Source organism: Hypanus sabinus, chromosome 1 (assembly GCF_030144855.1).
Source record: "Hypanus sabinus isolate sHypSab1 chromosome 1, sHypSab1.hap1, whole genome shotgun sequence".
Lineage (NCBI taxonomy): Eukaryota > Metazoa > Chordata > Chondrichthyes > Myliobatiformes > Dasyatidae > Hypanus > Hypanus sabinus.
Genome location: NC_082706.1, coordinates 8,646,347 through 8,658,756, shown reverse-complemented (window position 1 = coordinate 8,658,756; position 12,410 = coordinate 8,646,347).

Sequence of the window (12,410 nt, the reverse complement as noted above, 5' to 3'; positions counted from 1 at the left end):
CAAATGGAAAACCAAGAAAGAATCGGGTCCTGCATGTTTTACATTTGATAAACTTGCTGATAATGGCAGAACTATTACATTTAGGGAGCCTCAGAATCGACCACGGTGCTGGCCATGATTGTGGAAGAAGATTTAAAAGAAGGAAATTTTGAGACCTGATGAATAAATATCCTAACCCAAATGGCAGTTAGGCATAATTTTGTTAAAAAAAGTAAATGTGCTAAATGAAGTATTAATTAAAAAAGTAAGACATCAGAGGGAGTAAACAGTGCCAGATGATTTGCAAACAGCTATTATGATTTCTATAAATACAAAGACAAAAGCACTGGGAACTATAAATCAATTGGAATTTTTGGGATGATGGGATTTTTAGTCAAATACATTGAATGAAAATAATACAGAAATTGAAAATCTATTAAAGAATTGTCAGCATAATTTTAAAAAAAGAATAGGCTAGACCAGCTTAAATAGACTTCTTGAATAAATAACAGAAATGAATGTGAAAGTGATGGAGTTTAATTAAGTTAGTGCATATTTTTGCTTCAGATTATTGAAAGTGGACCCAAGTGGAAAGACTGGCAATACACAAAATGCTGGATGAACTCAGCAGGCTAGGCAGCATCCATGGAGAAAGAGTGTAGTCAATGTTCCAGGCCAAGACCCTTACTAATGGCCCAAAACATCAACTATACTCTCTTCTATAGATGGGGTGTGGCCTGCTGAGTTCCTCCAGTTTTTTGTGTGTGTTGCTTGGATTTCCAGCATCTGCAGATTTTCTCTTGCTTGTGGAAGGAATGGTCTTGGCTACTGAACCCTAAGCATTATTAGGGAGAAAAAAAATCCCAACTTGATTGGCAAATGAATTTTAACACAGGAAGTGTGAGTGAGGTGATGCATTTTGGAAGGTCAGACCAGCAAATGTCTTGTATTGTGAATGGTAAGGGGCACTCTGAGTGAAATGGAACAGGAGGGCTTCAGAGGACTAATGCACAGTTCTTTGATGTCACAAGTATGTTGGTGAAAAAGGCATTTAGCACATTGGCTTTCATCAGTCAGGGCACTGAGTATAGGAGCTGGAGCATTGTGTTACAGTTGTATAAGTTATAGTTGAAGCCATGCTTGAAATACTGTGAACAAGTTTGGTTGTCGTACTGTAGAAAACGTGGTTAGACTGCAGAGAAGACTTACGAGGATGTTACCAGAACTAGAAGGTCTAAGATTTAAAAGGGACCTTAGGGCCAATTTCTTTTTGCAAAGGATGTTGAGTGTGTGGAATAAGTTGGCAGAGGAAGTGATTGAGTCTTGTACAGTAATTATAATTTAAGAAAGGGGATGTGGACTGAATACAGCTGTGTGGTTATGGAGGTCAGCATGGACTTGTTGGGCCAAAGAGTCTGTGGACTAATGCTGTATTATTCTGTGACTCTATGGTGAACGTGGCTATTTTCAAAAGTACACGCTAGTATTCTGCTGTTCATCACTTACGCAAAGGAGCTGCAATTTCGGAATTTCTGAATGGTGGTACAGTTAAGCAGGAAACAATAATAAAAAAAAGGAAGTCATGATAAACACAGAATGGTTGTGTAATTTTTAATGAATTCTGGGCTGATATATGTTTTACTAAGGCAAGTGACAGACACAACTGTTAGAAAATATGTCTAAGTAGTATTGAAGGGTGTAGGGATCTTGGTGTAGTGATACACAAAATTAAAAGCAGCAATGAAAATCAATTGAGCCTCCAATAAAACAATGCTGTTCAATTCTAGAGGAATGTAGCTTTAGAGGAAAGTGACTGCACTTGCTGCATTATCAATGTTTCCAGTCTCAAGGTATTAGCAAGGTTACACAAGTACAATAGAAGTTGCAAGATTCCCTAAGAGAAATATTGAACAGACTGAAGCTGTTCATGAATTTAAATCTCAGTATGATAACAAACATTGTAAATTTTTCAATACTAATGCTAAACTTTTACACTCTAATAACGACAGAACTATTGTATTTATTTGGTCGTGCAAATAGAACCTTAAGTTCTCTTGGAAATTCAGTCAATGGTAATTGAAGTAAGGCTAGCTAATCACGTGGCTGGCAGGAATAAAACAAATTTTCAAGGTTAGCGCAGTCTTAATTTCACTTAGATATACAGCTCTGCACCACCCAATTACACCCATGTGACCAATTATTCTACTAACCCGTATGTCCTTGGAATGTGGGTGGAAATCAGAACACTCAGAGGAAACCCATACAATCACAGGGAAAGTGTTCAACTCTTTACTACAACAGTAGGAATTGAACCAGGGTCACTGGTGCTGTAATAGCATTAAGTGTTACACTAACCACTAGATATAAATATAGTTTCTTACTTGGGAAGTGCATATCTTACTTTGTAATGTTGTACTTTAGCTCTGTTGCATTGTCATGGATACATCTGTGTTAATATATGTTGAATATATTACATATTGGATATAATACAACTGGTATTACAGTATCTGTCCCTTGAATATCTGTTTCTTGGATCATTCCTTTGCCTCAAACATCAGATTAGAGCTGGAGGCATTCAGTTTCTTCGATGTTTTTCTAGCCCCGCCTTACTAAATAACTGCATGAATTGCTTTTGGACTTTGCTTTAAAAATGAGTCACCTGTTGCAAGATTGGATTATTGCCAGTATGACTATGTAACCAGAAGCACTTCACAGTTGCCAATTTCTTTGGATCCAAGTGTCTAATCATTTTAGGCAGGTGTCAGAAAAGACCACCTTTCTCCACTTTGATGCATTTTCTTTGTATTTTCGGAGTCTTGAGAATATCACTTGGGTTATATCGGCTTGAATACTGTTGATTTTAGTAGATTGTGATTGCCATAGTTAGCAAGAGACGAAGCTATCAGTTATACCACAGGAAAATATTCATTGGAATATCTTTTTGGATTTGTACTTACTGTTGTTTGCGGTGCAAATTGAGACGTAATGTGATAGGGTGGTTTCTTTCTTCAGACTGTAATAATGAATGGCTGTATGCTGTTGGCAATCATCTTAAACCATTTTAGTAACAACTGTTGTGCCTAACCCCATAGATATCAAATTTCTTAAGTGTTAATGTCTGACAAATACGGAAAAAAACTTATTCAAATATTGAGCAAGTGTAGGATTTTAAATATGTTCTGGCATAAAAAGTCTTATTTTTGAACAGTTAAATTGTTTAAATTTGATCATCTTTCACTACAGTAATGAAGTAAGACATTTACAAGTTTTTATTAATCAGAAATTAGTCAAGCATTTATCCAAAACCAGTTGCCTCTGTGCCCTTCCTCATATGGCAGACACATGCCATTGTGCAATATGGTCAAAGTCGTAAGTAGATTAAAGAACAACATCTTTTTCAACTTAAAACTATATATTTGTGAGGCACAGGGAACCATCTGCAACACCAAGACTGCAGTGTTGCAAATCCACCGGATCAGAAATTCCACTGAGATTGGGTGGGACTGCAACCAGAGGTGATGGGTTAAGGGTGAAAGGTGAGAAGTTTAAGGAGAACATGGGGGAAAACTTCTTCACTTAGAGTCGTGAGAGTGTGAAATGAGGTGCCAGCACAAATGGTGCATACTTGCTTAATTTCAATGTTTAAGAGAAATTTGGATAGGTACATGGATAGTAGTGATATGGAGGGCTATAGTCTCAGTGCACCTCAGTGGGAGTTGGCAATTTAAATTGTTTCAGCATGGACTAGATGGGCCAAAAGGGCCTGTTTCTGTTGCTGTACTTATCTATGAGTATTATCGATAAGGATGATGAATTTGGAACATAGGTCTTTGTCCTACAAAAGGAAGTGGATTTGGCCCAGTACATCATAGGTCAAGCCCTCACAACCATTGAGCACCTGTACATGTAACGTCATAGGAGGGCAGCATCCATCTTTGGAGATCCTCACTACCCAGACCATGCTCTCTTCTCACTGTTGCCATCAGGTAGGGTACCACCAAGTTCAACAACAGTTACTACTCCTCGACCAGCAGGCTCTTGAACGAAAGGGGATGACTACACTCATCTATTGAGATGTTCCCACAACCAATGATCTCACTTTAAGGACGTTTTGCCTCTTGCTCTTGTTATTTATTGCTATTTATTTATTTGCTTTTGCATTCTGGTTGATCTTTCATTGATCCTGTTATAGTTAATTTCTATAGGTTTGCTGAGTATGCCGCAGGAAATAGAATCTCAGGTTGGTATGTAGTGATATATATGTATTTTGATAAGAATTATTTTGAACTTTGGATCAATACATGGAACTATGATGTTGTGGCCATAACATTAGTGAGATACTACTGCAGCTTGGAGTTTCAGAGTTTAATGGTGGCATCCTCTATAAGAAGCTTGTACATCCTCCCCGTGAGCATGTGGGTTTCTTCTGGGTGCTCCAGTTTCTTCCCACAGTCCAAAGATGTACTAATTACTAGGTTAATGATCATTGTAAATTGTTCTATGATTAGGCTGGGTGGGTTAAGTAGGTGGCCTGGTTCACTGGGCTGTATCTTCAAACAAACAAACAAATAGCAAAATAATTGGGGAACCACAATCATAACTCTTGTTTTAAGTTTCCTATAGATAAGGATAAATATTGACTTTATGGAGAGTATTAAATTGAAGCTGGGCAAATTACAAGAATTATTAGGCAGTGATGAGGATGAATTAATTGGGAACAGCTAGCCTCCCAATGTCAGACTCACGGAGTTTGTTTAAAGAATAACTGTACAGGGTACAGGACAGGTACAGCATGTTCCAGTAAAAAGGAAGGACAAAGATGGCATGGTAAGGGAATGTTGGGTTTTGAGAGAGTTAGTGATTTTAGTCAAGAATAAAAAGGAAACACATGTAAGGTTTAGGAATCTAAATTCAAACAAAGCCTTTGATTATTATAAAGAAGCCAGAAAATAACTGAAGAAGAGAAATAAGGAATCCAGGAGAGGACATGAAAAATAAGATTAATCAGGAGCAAGAGCAAAACTAGGGAGGGGGTAGGACCACTCAAGGATAAAGTAGGGAACGTGCTTGGAGATGGAGGATGTGGGTGATGTCCTAAAATTAGTACTTTGTATCAACATTCATCCAAGGAGAAGGACATGGAGAATAGAGAGATCAGTGTGAAGCATGCTAATTTGCTAGGGCATTTCAAGATTAAAGAAGGAGGTAGTGTTGGGTCTGTAAAAGAACACTAAGGCTGATAGTCTGATGGGATATATCCCAGATTACTGAGAGAGGCAAGAGATCAGATTGCTGGACCTTGACCAATATCTTTGTCCTCTGTAGCCATAGACAGGTTCCAGGGTATTAACAAGTACCTAATGTTCCATTATGTAAGAAGGGAAATAGGGATAGTCTCACATTAGTGTTAGGGAAATTACTAAAGAGTGTTCTCAGGGATAGGATTTTCAAGCTTTTGAAAATTCATGGCCTAAGTAGGACAGTCAATATGGCTTTGTGCAGGGCAAGTTGTGTCTTACTAACTTGAGTTTTTTGAGAAGATGATGAGGTTATTGATGAAGGTAGAGCTATAAGTATTGTTTGCATGGATTTTAGTAAGGCATTTGATAAAGTCCCTCATGGGAGGCTTATCCAGAGATTAAGATGCATGGAATCCACAGTGAATTGGTCATATAGATTCAGAAATGGATTGCCCATAAAAAGTTAGTGTCAATGGGACAACTTCTTGCTGGAGGTCTGTGAAGAACATTGCTCTGCAGGGATCCTTACTGGGATCTCTACTGTTTGTGACATAAATGACTTGGATGTAAACATAAATGGATGAGTTAGTAAGTTTGCAGATGATATGGAGATTGATGGTGTTGATAGAGAGTGATGAAATGAAGCCCGGCAAAGAATACAATGAGATATACACCACAAGTTACAGGTATGAGTGAAGAAATGACCAATAGAATTTAACCCAGCCAAATGTGAAATGTTGCACTTTGGGAGATCAACTGTAAAGAGACAGTGCATTGTTAATGGCAGGTCCCTCAATGGTTTTGATGTGCTAAGGTATTTTGGAGTCCAAGTCCATAGCTCCCTGAGAATGACACACATCAAGGTTCACCTGCATTGATAGTCTGTGAGGAGGAGCTATTATTACCTATCCACATTGACTGTGATCTCCTGATTAGCAAGTGAGGATCCAGTGCAGAGGACGGTACAAAAGCCCAGGTTTTGAAGCTTGGTTATCAGTACTGAGGAAATTATGGTTTTGAGTCCAGAACCATAAATGATAAGCAGTAGCTTAAAATATGTCTTGTGACTGTTTAGGTTTAAAACTAGAGTGGAGTGGTCCAGATCTTTGCTCAGGCAGGAGTTAATTTTAGCCATAACAACTTCTCAAAGCTCTAATGCATGGCAGATGTCAGTGCTTCTGGGCAATAGTCATTGAAGCAGCTCACCATGCTCTTCTTGGGAATCGGAATGATTGTTATCTTCTTGAAGCAGGAGGGAATCTCACAGTAATGAGAGGTTTAAGATGTCTTTGAATACTCCATCTAGCAAGTCAGCACAAGATCTTAGTACCCGATCGAGTACTCTGTCAGGTCTGATGCCTTGTGAGGGTTCATCCTCTTGAAGGACGTTTGGACATTGGCCTCCGAGACAGAGATTTCTGGAAGATGTGGAGATTTGCATTGCTACATATTGTATCAAAACTCATCTAAATTCTGTACGCCTTTAATAATTTTACTCCAACCATAATCTTATTGCCGGCAGGTGGTGTAGTGGCATCAGCTCGAGTCCTCAAGGCGAGTGGTCTTGGGTTCGAATTTGGCTGGCTCCTTGCACAATTTCCATCTGTTCTGGATTGAGCATCAAGCTAGTAACTTGGCCTCATAAAAAGAAAGACAAATGCTAAAGAAATGGTAAAAGGAACAACATAATCTTATTACATATCAGAGCCTCCTGGAGGGGCTATGGAATGGCCTGCTCCTGCTCCTAATGATATTGTTCATCCAAAGCAACCACAGTGAACGTTTCTCATGATAACTAGGGATGGGAAATAAGTAATACTGTTGTTCATGCATCCTGTACTGGAAGACTTGAGATACAAGTGGTATGCACTTCCAGCACTTGTGAGGGAAAAATAGTAAGGTGTGTTGAATGTGGTTATAAATGACATCTCATTCATGCCAAAGTGTGTGGGGATTGAGTAATGTGTAGGCGTGCTGCTAGATTTTTGAAAGTAGGTTATAGAGAATAATGCTCTCACTTGGTGTTTGCACTTTATTTATATCTTTGAGATCTTGGGAAATATTTTGTGAATAATTACTGTCAAAATGATCTGAGAGGTTCTTATTTGCAACTTTGACCATCTCATGCTCCATTTGTGGAAGAGTTTACAATTATCACATTGGTCTCAACAGTAACCTCAGTATCCACAAAACTAGTGTGAAAAACAAGTCATCCTTATCCTGAGGAACAATCAAGGAAGAGAAGAACAAGACTGCCTGACAGCTGGTAGGTGTGAATGCAATAATAGTATGGGACTTTACCACCATTTTGATATGAATGTCTCTCAAAAACAACCAACATGTATTGTGGCTGTACTTAAACACAGCTACTGCTTATGACATGAACTTAAAGTTCTCTTCTGTAATTCTAGTGGATATTGCTGCTAGTTAATACTAAGAATCAAGCAAATATTCTTAGATGTTGAATTGATCATGGGTTGAGTCTTAATGTCAATCACGTATATAAGTACATGTACACACAGGTGCAAAGAAAAACTTGCAGAAGCATCACAGATGCTAGCATAACATAAGGAATATAGGAAATCCATAAATTAAACATTTTTATAAGAGAGAACACAGCTGAGAGAAAAAAAAACAAAATCCATTTCACTGCAAAGTGATCATGGTTTGCCTAACTGTAGTGGTTATGGTTTTGCCAGTTGGTTCAAGGACCGAACAATTGAAGAGAAGTAGCTGTTCTTGAACTGGATGGTTGTATAAATTCATGCTTCTGTACCTCTTACCCAATGGTAGCTGCAAAAAGACGGCATGACCTGGAAGATGGAGATCTTTCTGATAGATGTCTTAGTGATCTAATATCAAGTGTTTACACCTGCCCATTCCTAAATCTGTTTTTAGAGGGATAGTCTCCATTCTGTTTCCTACAAATATGGATGAATGGTTTGATGTGACTGTGGAAGCTCAAAAGTTTAAAGTAAAATTTATTATCAGAGTACATACATGTCACCACACACAACCCTGAGATCCTTTGTGGGCTTACTTAGCAAATCTATAGAACAGCAACTGTAAACAGGATCAATTGGATAACAAACTGTGCAAATGTAGATATAATAATGAATAGCAATAAACAACAGGCATGAAATAACAAGATAAAGGAGTCCTTAAATGAGTGTAGTTATCCCCCTTGTGTCTGGGGCAGAGCATTCCACATATCCACCTCTCTCTGGGTGAAAAAGTTTTTCCGCATCTCTGTTCTAAATGGCCTACACCTTATTCTTAAACTGTGGCCTCAAGTTCTGGACTCACCCATCAGTGGGAACATGCTTCCTGCCTCCAGAGTGTCCAATCCCTTAATAATCTTGTATGTCTCAATCAGATCCCCTCTCATCCTTCTAAATTCCAGTGTATACAAGCCCAGTCCCTCCAATCTTTCAACATATGATAGTCCCGCCATTCCGGGAATTAACCTTGTGAACCTACGCTGCACTCCCTCAATAGCAAGAATGTCCTTCCTCAAATTTGGAGACCAAAACTGCACACAATACTCCAGGTGGGGTCTCACCAGGGCCCTGTACAGCTGCAGAAGGACCTCCTTACTCCTATACTCAATTCCTCTTGTTATAAAGGCCAGCAAGCCATTAGCTTTCTTCACTGTCTGCTGTACCTGCATGCTTGCTTTCATTGACAGATGTACAAGAACACCTAACTCTCGTTGTACTTCCCCTTTTCCTAACTTGACTCCATTTAGATAGTAATCTGGAGATTACTATCAGGAGATTGCACACAGGGAACCACCATTTCTGCAAACAGGTGCCAAACACCAAAGAGTTGAAAACAAATTATACCCAAGTCTTGACGAGACAGGCTGCTGGTTAGTTAGTTATTTTATTGTGTGTGTATATACTGTGCGCGCGCGCGCGTGCGTGCGTGTGTGTGTATATATAAAATTATTAAAATTGAGAGAATGCTGAATTAATCCTATGCCCCCAGAGGAAATAGGATGTGAAAGGTTGTTCTGTTGTGTGTGAAAAAAATCTGTAAAATCACTTAAGTTTTACAAAGTGGTTTTCCTTTGAAGTGTTAAGTGAATGTATAAGTGTGTGCCCACCGCCACCTACCTTTTCTTTAAAAAAAATTGTGAATTAGAAGTTTTCCACTGGAAATCATTTGTTTATTCTAAGTTTTGTTTAATCAAAGTTTTGAAAATCTAAACATGAATTTAGTTTCATTTTATCTGTGGTTTTTAAGGGGAAGGGAGAGAGAGAGAGAGGGAGTCAGGATAAGTAAATACTGAAGTTCTTTACTTCCACCCTGAATTAAAATGGAAAGCAGGACAATGAATTGAACAGATTGACTTGGAATACCAGGGGTCAGTAAGAGCTGGAAATGGAACTGTATGTGAATATGTCCAGATGAGATTATAATCTGCAGATTATAACATTTTTTGGGGGTATTAAGGGAATTGGAGGATATAGTGTTAGAGCAGCAAAGAGCTCTCTCTACCTTAATAAATGTCAAATAAATGCTGGAAATCCAGGCAACATAAACAAAATGCTGGAGGAACTCAGGAGGCCAGACAGCATTTATGGAAAAAGAACATAGCTGATGTTTCGGTCTGAGACTCAATGATGGTATTTCCAAGTCAGGATGGGTAGTAGTTAATGTACTATGGAAAAAGAACTCAAACATCTTGCAGTGACAGGAACAAATGATGGAAGAAAAAGTCGCAGTGGACAGTGCATGATATTCATTTAGTCACTCAAAAGGAACACGCAAAGAGTTTATTAGAACTTCTCCGATTAAAGAGAGGTAGAAGCCCATTTAATGTTGCATATAATGAATGAATGGATTAACCTACCAACCAGTATGTCTTTGGACTGTGGGAGGAAACCTGAGCACTGGGATGAAACCCAAGCGGCTACCGGGAGAATGTACAAACTCCTTCCAGACAGAGGGACGGTGACGGGAATTGAAGCCGTGTCGCTGGTACTGTAAAGCGTTGTGCTAACCATTACGCTACTGTGACTACTAGTGTGGTGGTAGTAAAGAACAAAAATAAGATTGGACCATTTGTCTAGGATACAGCGAAACCCCGAGAAGTGGCTAAAGTGTGTGTTAGGAGGGAATAAAAGAACAAAACAGAGCAGGAGGATGCACAAACCGTTGGGGAATAACCGCAGATCGGCCCACTGAGGAGGGAGCTTTAGATTCCCTTGAACTAATAGAGGGAAAGAAAGTGGTATGGACTTTAGAAGCTGAGATTAATCATTGAACAAAGGAAGGAGTGTGTAAAATCAATACGAGGGCTGCGATAGCACCTGGATGCTAAAGACAATAATTTCTAAAACTGTATATAGGATTATTGTCATATTGGGTAACGTTTTACACCGCTGTTTCCAATTCTGCTTTTTAACCTTGCCAGTTCTATCTCTATCAATGCATAGAGCAGTCGCTTATTTCTGTCTAAAAACGAGAGGTTTGCAGATGTGGAAACCCAGAGTTGCAAACGCTGGAAATGCTGGAGGAAGCCGGCGGGTCAGCACCGTCTGCGGAGGGGAACAGAGTCCACGTATCGGGCTGTGTTCTTTTCAGCTGTCTTCACCATGCGTCCTGATCCTCCTCTTGTTTTGTATGATCAGAATCAGGTTTAACATCACTGGCATTTTCTGAAGTGTGTTGATTTGCGGCAGTAGAACATTACAATGCATCATAAAAAACGGTAAATTGCAGGAAGAAATATAAATGGGTTCATTGTCCATTCAGAAATCCGATGGCAGAGGAGAAACTCTTCCTAAACAATTGAGTGTGTGTCTTCAGGCTGCTGTTCTTCCTCCTCAGAAGAAGCATGTCCTAGTGATTGTAACTTTTCCAATTTGGGCGTAATTTACCGGTTCTTCTCCCGGTTACGACGTGTGTCAGCTCTCCCACTTTCCCGGATCCGACTCGTACAATGGAGTGGGACAACACACTCAAAATGTTGGAGGAATTCAGTAGGCCAGCAAGCACCTATGGAAAAATGTACAGTCGACGTTTTGGGCCGAGACCCTCCAGCAGGACAACAGACTTGCTGCTTTTCGGTCAGGGCCCGCCTTATGCCATCCGTTTGTTCCTTCAATTATCCAGACTCCTCTTAGTCAATGTTCCAGGTTCATGTTGCCCCCCCCCCATTAGTCCAACCTCCCAGTGCACCCAGTTCGCAGCGCCAATTCACACCGATTTCAGGGTTTACCTTCAGAACAAACTTTATCTCTACAGTATTACAAGATGACGCCTACAGGGGAAACCTCGCGTCTTAGAACGAATGCTGTCAAATCCAAAGTTTTCATTATTCTTATTTAGCTCCCCTCCCCCCCGGCAATCCCTACTCCGCAATGTGCTGTGTACTCGTAGAACGAGGTAAATTCGATGTGAGCTGTGTACAGTTCCGCTTTTACCTTGTATGTGCTGTATGAGGGCAGGCTTCCGTCATGGAGCCGTTGCTAGAGTAGCAACCGGACTATAGTTCATTTTGGCCAACATTTAGCCAGCTGAGCCTGTTACAGACTTTCACTGCCTGGTATCAACCATGTAAGCACCCACCCCGCCACTATCCATCTCTCCAAGTGTTATAGAACCGAGATTTCAATACTCCCGCTGAATTTACAGAACCGAGATTTTACTGTTCCCTGCTATGAATTTACAGAATGGAGATTTCACTACTCCCTACTCTGAATTAAATTTACTGCCCCTTACTACACTCCTTTGCTGTACAGAATAGCCAACTCAAATAGTGGAGATTCAATTTCAGTCATGCATGTAATCATCCCACCTAACTAGTCAAGAAACTTAGAAATAATATTTTCAGTAGTTGTGTTATCTTTTTAACAAACATATTTTCAGAAACGTTTACAATTTCCAAACAAGCAAAGATTGGACATTTTGTCAAAAGGAAACAGGAAGTATGCTTAAGGTTTAGGTAGCAAAAATCTGGCAGAACTCTCTAGAATTATTAAGGTAGCCAGAAAGGATCTTCAGGGATTTAAGAGAGCAAGCAAGGGGACGTGAGAATGCCTTGGTGTCATAGCTATAGAAAACTACAGTACAGAAACAGGCTCTTCAGTCCAAATCTGTGCCATACCATTTAAACTGCATAGTCCCATTGACTATAGCCCTCCATACATCTCCCATCCATTCCATTTTACTTAACCCAAA